Here is a 7,410-nt window from a genome sequence, read left to right on the forward strand (position 1 = left end):
AAACAGATTTATGTCGACGATGGCGTGCACACTTGCGAGCCTAACATCGCAGAAACACAGATTCTGACAGAAAGCACCTAACGATGAATGCCGACGTTAATGCGATTAGCATCGAAGCAATAACGTATAGCGACACACATTATTGCCCATACGCCGAAACGTGTAAGCAGCTGGACTCCTCTTTCGCGCTTGTCACGTGACACGCTGCTCCATCTAGGGGCGCTGCCGCTAACTCCGCGCATGATGCGGGTTCGATTCTGCCGAGCACCAGATAAATTTGAAAGGTTTTTTTGGTTTGTTTTGTCATTTAAAGAGCGGCACATGCGCAGTGGCACGTACCCATATACCCCAGCTGCAGCGTCAAAGAGGTTCACTTCTTTATGTCAATATTATTTTATCTCAAAGTTCCTAATAGTACCTTTTTAATGACTGCTATGCAAATTTAATTTTCTTTAAATTTCTAATAAGTGTAGTTGAAACTGCCTGCTTCTTGGCCAGTGCCCCTTAGTGAGTATGAGCCATAGTTTGGGAGACAATACAAGGTTCGTTGAAGAGCGGCGCATACCAAATATTCCAAGTAAGTTTACGACGGTTCATTTCGCACATGTCCCATTATAGTGCAGATGCAGCCCGATGCGGTATACCCATTATAGATCATGAACATGCCCAGTGACCCAAGTTGGCGGCAAAATGGTTAGATACTTACATAGATAGATAGATACTTACATAGATAGATAGATAGATAGATAGATAGATACTTACATAGATAGATAGATACTTCATAGATAGATAGATAGATAGATAGATAGATAGATACTTACATAGATAGATAGATAGATACTTACATAGATAGATAGATAGATACTTACATAGATAGATAGATAATACTTACATAGATAGATAGATATATACTTACCTAGATAGATAGATAGATACTTACATAGATAGATAGATACTTACATAGATAGATCGATACTTACATAGATAGATAGATAGATACTTACATAGATAGATAGATACTTACATAGATAGATAGATACTTACATAGATAGATAGATAGATACTTACATAGATAGATAGATAGATACTTACATAGATAGATAGATATATACTTACATAGATAGATAGATAGATAGATACTTACATAGATAATAGATATACTTACATAGATAGATAGATACTTACTAGATAGATAGATACTTACATAGATAGATAGATAGATACTTACATAGATAGATAGATACTTACATAGATAGATAGATAGATAGATAGATAGATACTTACATAGATAGATAGATACTTACATAGATAGATAGATACTTACATAGATAGATAGATACTTACATGATAGATAGATAGATAATAGATAGATAGATAGATACTTACATAGATAGATAGATACTTACATAGATAGATAGATAGATAGATACTTACATAGATATTAGATACTACATAGATAGATAGATACTTACATACATAGATAGATAGATACTTACATAGATAGATAGATAGATAGATAGATAGATAGATAGATACTTACATAGATAGATAGATACTTACATAGATAGATACTACATAGATAGATAGATAGATAGATAGATAGATAGATAGATAGATAGATAGATAGATAGATCCCGGCAAGGGCGAGAAGTATCCGGAGTTATTTTAATGCGATTAGCGTTCTTAGGGTTTGCCTGAAGAATTAATGACTGAGCAGGAGATGGATGTTCCTCCGCAGGCTGCTAATTAGATTAGAACACTGCCTAGGAGGTATACCACGAACCAGCTTCGCACATGACGAAGCTGGTAATGCGCGCAATACTTCGGTTTTTTTTTGAAAGCGAAGAATTCTTTGCCTCGTCTCCACATCTTGGCGGGTAATTGTTTCCGGCGGCAGTTGTTTTGCCGAACATTGACAAATACATGGCCCACTGGGTATATATGTAGTACGTGCCACGCTTATGTGCCTGAATACACAATTTGGATTCCTGGATATTGCTGTATATGCGCATCGCTTCCTCTTCTCCTGCCATCTATGCGACGTCTTTGAATTTAACCGACAGCTCGCGCCACCTATGTAACGTATGCTCAATCTGTATACCTCCTGAATAAACACAGTTCCACTTCGGCTCTCGACTCGGCTGGTCCTGCGTCCGAATCGCTCGAACCGCACAACGTAACATATATGTGAACATTATAGTTTGGCCAATGCCAGATAATGGGTATTAGCCACAGTGTAGATATGCGAATAGACAAGCAGAAAAAAAAAAGCAAGTGAAGAAGTCGGCCACAGATAGCTTCTCTTATAATCGATTCCCAGATAAGCGTGGGACCTGGCAGTTTTTTTTTTTTTTTATTTCCCGACATGAGCGCATGGCAAGATTTTTGAGCAAGCTAGGTGCAATGTCAGCTTTTGTGACGGGGCAAAAAATTTGCATAGCGCCGACAAGCAACGGGAGGAGTGTAGAAATTTTGGCGAGAAGTCATGATAGTGTTTAGGAGAATTTTTTTCTGCATGATTGACCCTCCGGGAAAAGGAGGCGGGGACTGGGTCGGCTTACCTCCGGGGGTGGGGGGTAATTATCTTGACGAATTACGAATTAAATTTGTTAATTAAAGTAAATAAATAATCAGCTAAATACTAAATTTAATTAAGTTTGTAACTACTTATTTTACGGCACATCATGCAAATTGCGAATTGCATACCCGGTGAGTTCGCAAGACGCTATCCACTCGGAACGAATTCACAGGATGACACCCGTTTCGAGATATTTGTTCAGAAATTGTGCGGCGAAATACATTGGCGTACCAGTTACTTTTGGGCTTCAATGCCTAAAATGACGTCCTGTGATAAAATAAAGTAGAACAGCACTGAATTTTTTACCGCAACTTTGATGACGCATATCTCGAAACCGGTGTCATCCTCTAAATTTGTTCCTAGTGTATGTTGCTTGTGAACTTGTCAGTTACCATTCATAAATTAGGATATGCGCCGTAAAGTAATTAATTAAAAATGCAATAATAGACTTTCGCTAATAGGACGATTATTCATCTTGATTTATTGTGCAAATAATGTGCGCCTCTTTGAGCTTAGTTATTAGAAGTGTGCTACCGGCTATGCAGGCAACTTCGAAACATTGTGTAGTATAAAAAAATTAATAGCTTTTGTCAAAAATATTCATACACATACGCAAACAGCCCGCATAATAAGCCAGAGGCTTCTGGGCTGGGCTGAGCATCAGACTCATCGGTAGATGCTCAACAGTGCGAATTTGGGCCATGTAGTTATTGGTAATTGAACGTAGACATTCTGAACAGCGCAAACAACAGGTCTACGGGAAGACAGCACGATATACATAAGTTTATTTCGACGGTTCGGCCGGGTGCACCGCAGGCCAGAAGGCCTTATACAGTTGAAAAATTATAAACTGAACCACGTTGATAAATAAAGCACACATAAAGATCATACAACTCTTACAGCAATGTACGCACTTGATTCATACGTATAGTATTCATGATTCAGTCTTCATAGATGCATAGTCATTGATTCACACTCTTCAAGTTTGATCTTAATTTTTTCTTCTAGCAATCAAAGCCTCTCACCGCGAAACTAACGAAAATAGAATTTTGGATACGTTATCAGTCTATAACTAATTTACTGTTTCCTTTTACTGTCCCGTTAGCTGCGTTTTCTTCAAGGTATGCTATCAGCAGTTGTTCAAATGCGTATATAGCGTGGCTCGTGGTTCTTGCCACGCCGAAAAGCAAAGGCTGCCAAGATGTCCGTGCACACATCTAAGTTGGTCGCATATCTTCGCGCCATGCAGTTCGCTGTTTGCTGAGTTGCGGAAAAACCACGAGCTCCGCTGTTAGCACTTAAAATGAGACCAGATAGTAAACGCTAAGCTGCTTAACAACGCAACTTGTGAGTTGTAAGTTTCATTGTTCTAAGTTATTTACAAACTACATATCTATGTATATATCCATTTGCTTAAGATCGGCCGATGTTGTGCTTATTTTGGTTGTTTCTCTGCCGCCTTGCAGGAACCTTCTGCAGCCCGCCGAAGGACGGAGCTTATTGGGGTCCGGGTGCGGTGTATATATTCAAGCTACGCTAATGACACGCCAAGGCTGATCACATTGCGTCGTTATGCGAATAAACATGCCTTGCTTGTCTTGTTATATTTCCCGTATTTTCGTGGCCAGCCCAAAGTCTGCATCACGAATTCACCGTTGCTTTATATAATATGGCTCCGATGACCTGCTTGTACAAGGAAATAAAGCGTGGACACGCTTTCGATTACATATTGCTCGGCACTATATACTGACTGTCGAGTAATCGATAGATTTAAAGGAAATGTCTCTCCTTGCCGGTTCGATTCTTTCTTTCTTTTTTCTTTCTTTCTTTCTTTTTTTTTTTTTTTTTGCTGTCTTCATTTATCATCTGCCCCACAGCACTCGGAAGAAAAGTATGTGTCATTGCTATGTTGTAGCATAGCCTCTTGTACTTTTTTTTTTTTGGATGTGTGTGTGGGTGTGTGATGGGAAAACTGGGATTTAACTGAGATGGCGCCACTTTACGAGTAGTTGGTCACAGTTGATGGGGTGCGCTTAGGGTCACGTCAACTATATGTTTCATCGAACATCACGCCGAAGGCGAGGAGCGGCAGCAGTGCCCTGCTAAAGATGTTCATGCTCTGGCAACAACAGGTAGAATATGATTCCGCCGCAGTGGACCATTCCCAGGCACTGCGGAGTAACTGGGCAGAATAACTTGTTCTTCGCCTATAGCTGGTACTCGCTCTGCGATATGATGGCCGCTAACAGAACGCCCGACAAACCACAGGCGTGAAAGAAAAGCTATCACCTCCGTGTCATCGTGATTGTTTTTATTTCGTGTCTGTGGTTCGTGTGCGTTCTTTTAGCGGCAGTTATGTCTCGCAACGACTGGGCAGGCATGCAAAAATACAGCAGGCTGTATGATCGCAGCAACAATCTTATTTTAAAAAGAAGAAAGGAAGAAAAAAAAAAGCCGATAATGAAGCCAGAGAAAGCATAGGGGAAATTAAACAATTTCGGTCTTGTTAGAACTATCCCTTGAGCTGTTATAGCAAAGCGCTTCTAAACGAGGCTGCTAAGAAAGCGCATTTATTTCGATATTTGTACAAGCACACGCCGTGTTATGCAGAGCGAAAAGGTAAGCTCGCGTGCTCTTTTGCTGCTTCAACGGGTTTAATGTAATTACCGGGCATTGCTACGAATCATGAAATCGACTGGCATCGGTGACTGATTCTATATAGGCGTGAAGTGATGGACAACAGCATTTGTTCACACTGAGAGTACCTTGTTCCCTCCCTCTCTTTTCCTTCTTTTCATCCCTTAAACCCATTTCCTGTGTAGGGTAGCAAACCGGACGCGTGTCTGGTTGACCTCCCTACCTTTCCATCCTTCTTTGACTCCTCCTCCTCCAAGTAATTACCAGGAGGTAAGATAAACAAATACGCATACATAAATTGTAAGAATTAGGTTCCCAAGTTATCAGCCAGCCTACGAGAGATGCCTTAGTTCATTGTTTGTTTGTTTGTTTGTTTTATGGCGCCAAAGCTAGTGGCGTCGGCGCATAATTTATTCATCCTGGGTTTTCTTTCACGTGCCAGAGCACAGTCCACATAGGTTTTTGCAATGCCCCTCCGTCAGAATGTGGGCGGCATTTAAAAAACCCGGCACCTCGTGTTCAGCAGCATGAACGCCACAGACACTAAGCCGACGGCGAGCAGAGGAACAGACATTGCACTATAAACAAGTATGGAATCACGTGAAATATGAGGTGTGCGTTGTTACATAGTCGCAAATGTATACATACGTGTGTGATTTTGCGTAATGCGAAGGTTCAGGGTTCGGTCCCCCCACCGGTGACAAGTTATCTTTTCGCCCACTTTCATTTCCCTTTTTCCTTCATTGTTTTCTACATTTCAATTTAAACCACAGCTGATTACATGAAGGTTTCCTTGGCTTCATTGCCCGCTGACTTTGTATGATCGTAATTAACAACAACCGAGTCTCCCTGTTTCCCTTCTCCTCGTTCATATATATATATATATATATATATATATATATGCAGTGATATACAGTCAGCGCCAATGTAGCTCCCGCTTAAAACATGGAACCAAGCAAGCTATACAGGGTGTTTTTGCGAACACTTTCAAAGATATTTAAATGTTGCCTGTGGCCGATAGCACAATTCTAGTTCACGAGCTGGTCTACTCGAAGAGGCAGATATTGCTTGCACAAAAATTAAAATGCTAATCAACTAATTAAAAAATCCCTAATTAAGTGTTTAACTAATTACCTCATGGCCCTTATTGCAATTTACAAATTCTAACCATGGCGTTCGCAAGGCGGACCCACTAGGAACGAATTCTCAGTATGACACCAGTTTCGAGATATCGCCTGCGTTTGCGTCAAAAAAGTATATATATATATATATATATATATATATATATATATATATATATATATATATATATATATATATATACTATATTATTACCATTAGTCCTATGTGCTGTATTTCTAATACCATGTGAATGTGTTCAGAATAGGTGGATAGCAAAATCTCGGTTGTCGCAAAAGATTGTGGGGTACGGCGTATTCTGCTACAACTTCCGGTTCGAGACCACGACGCCGACTATGCCGCCGTCACTCATGCCCATGCTTCACGCGCTTTGTCTTTTATATACTGCGGAACTTTGGTGAAAAACCAGCGATATAAGCACCGCTGGGCAGTTCCAAAACGTAGGTGTGAGCTATCGTTCCTTCGTATACTTATGCTGGCGCCCTTAAGCCCAAACCGCATGAGACCGATTTTGTGCGTGACGGCGACGAGCGACGGCTTCGAGCGACGAAACGGGCCGTGGCGCGAACAGATCGCTTGTTCTTGTCGCTCGGTTCTGGAAATCTAGAATTCGTCGCTCGTCGCTCGGAAGTGCTATGAGCGACTAGCCAATGGCGCGAAGTCGGAACTGGATATACATCAGTCAAGTACTACCGATGGTCGCAGGAACGAGCAAACGACTCAATTTTGATACGTGTAAGGATAATAACGTAGTGCAAGACCTTTAGAAATATTAATGCTACTCTTTACACTAAAACACATCAACTTAAGTTAATAAAGCACGCGTAACGCCAGTTTCGGCGAGTATTTGCTGCCTTCATATACCGGCAACACCGGGGAGACGTCGCTCAAAGTCGTCGCTCGTCTCGTCGCTCGCATGCGGTACGACTCGTAGGCGACGAGTGAACGCGACGGCCATCTCCATCGCGTCGCTTGTCGCTAAGACTCCGCGTATTTTTATGTGGCAGGCATTTCATGCCCTAACGTGTTTGTGTCGCGTCAAATAGTCATAACGT

This window comes from Dermacentor silvarum, chromosome 7, assembly GCF_013339745.2.
Source record: "Dermacentor silvarum isolate Dsil-2018 chromosome 7, BIME_Dsil_1.4, whole genome shotgun sequence".
NCBI classification, from domain to species: Eukaryota; Metazoa; Arthropoda; class Arachnida; order Ixodida; family Ixodidae; genus Dermacentor; species Dermacentor silvarum.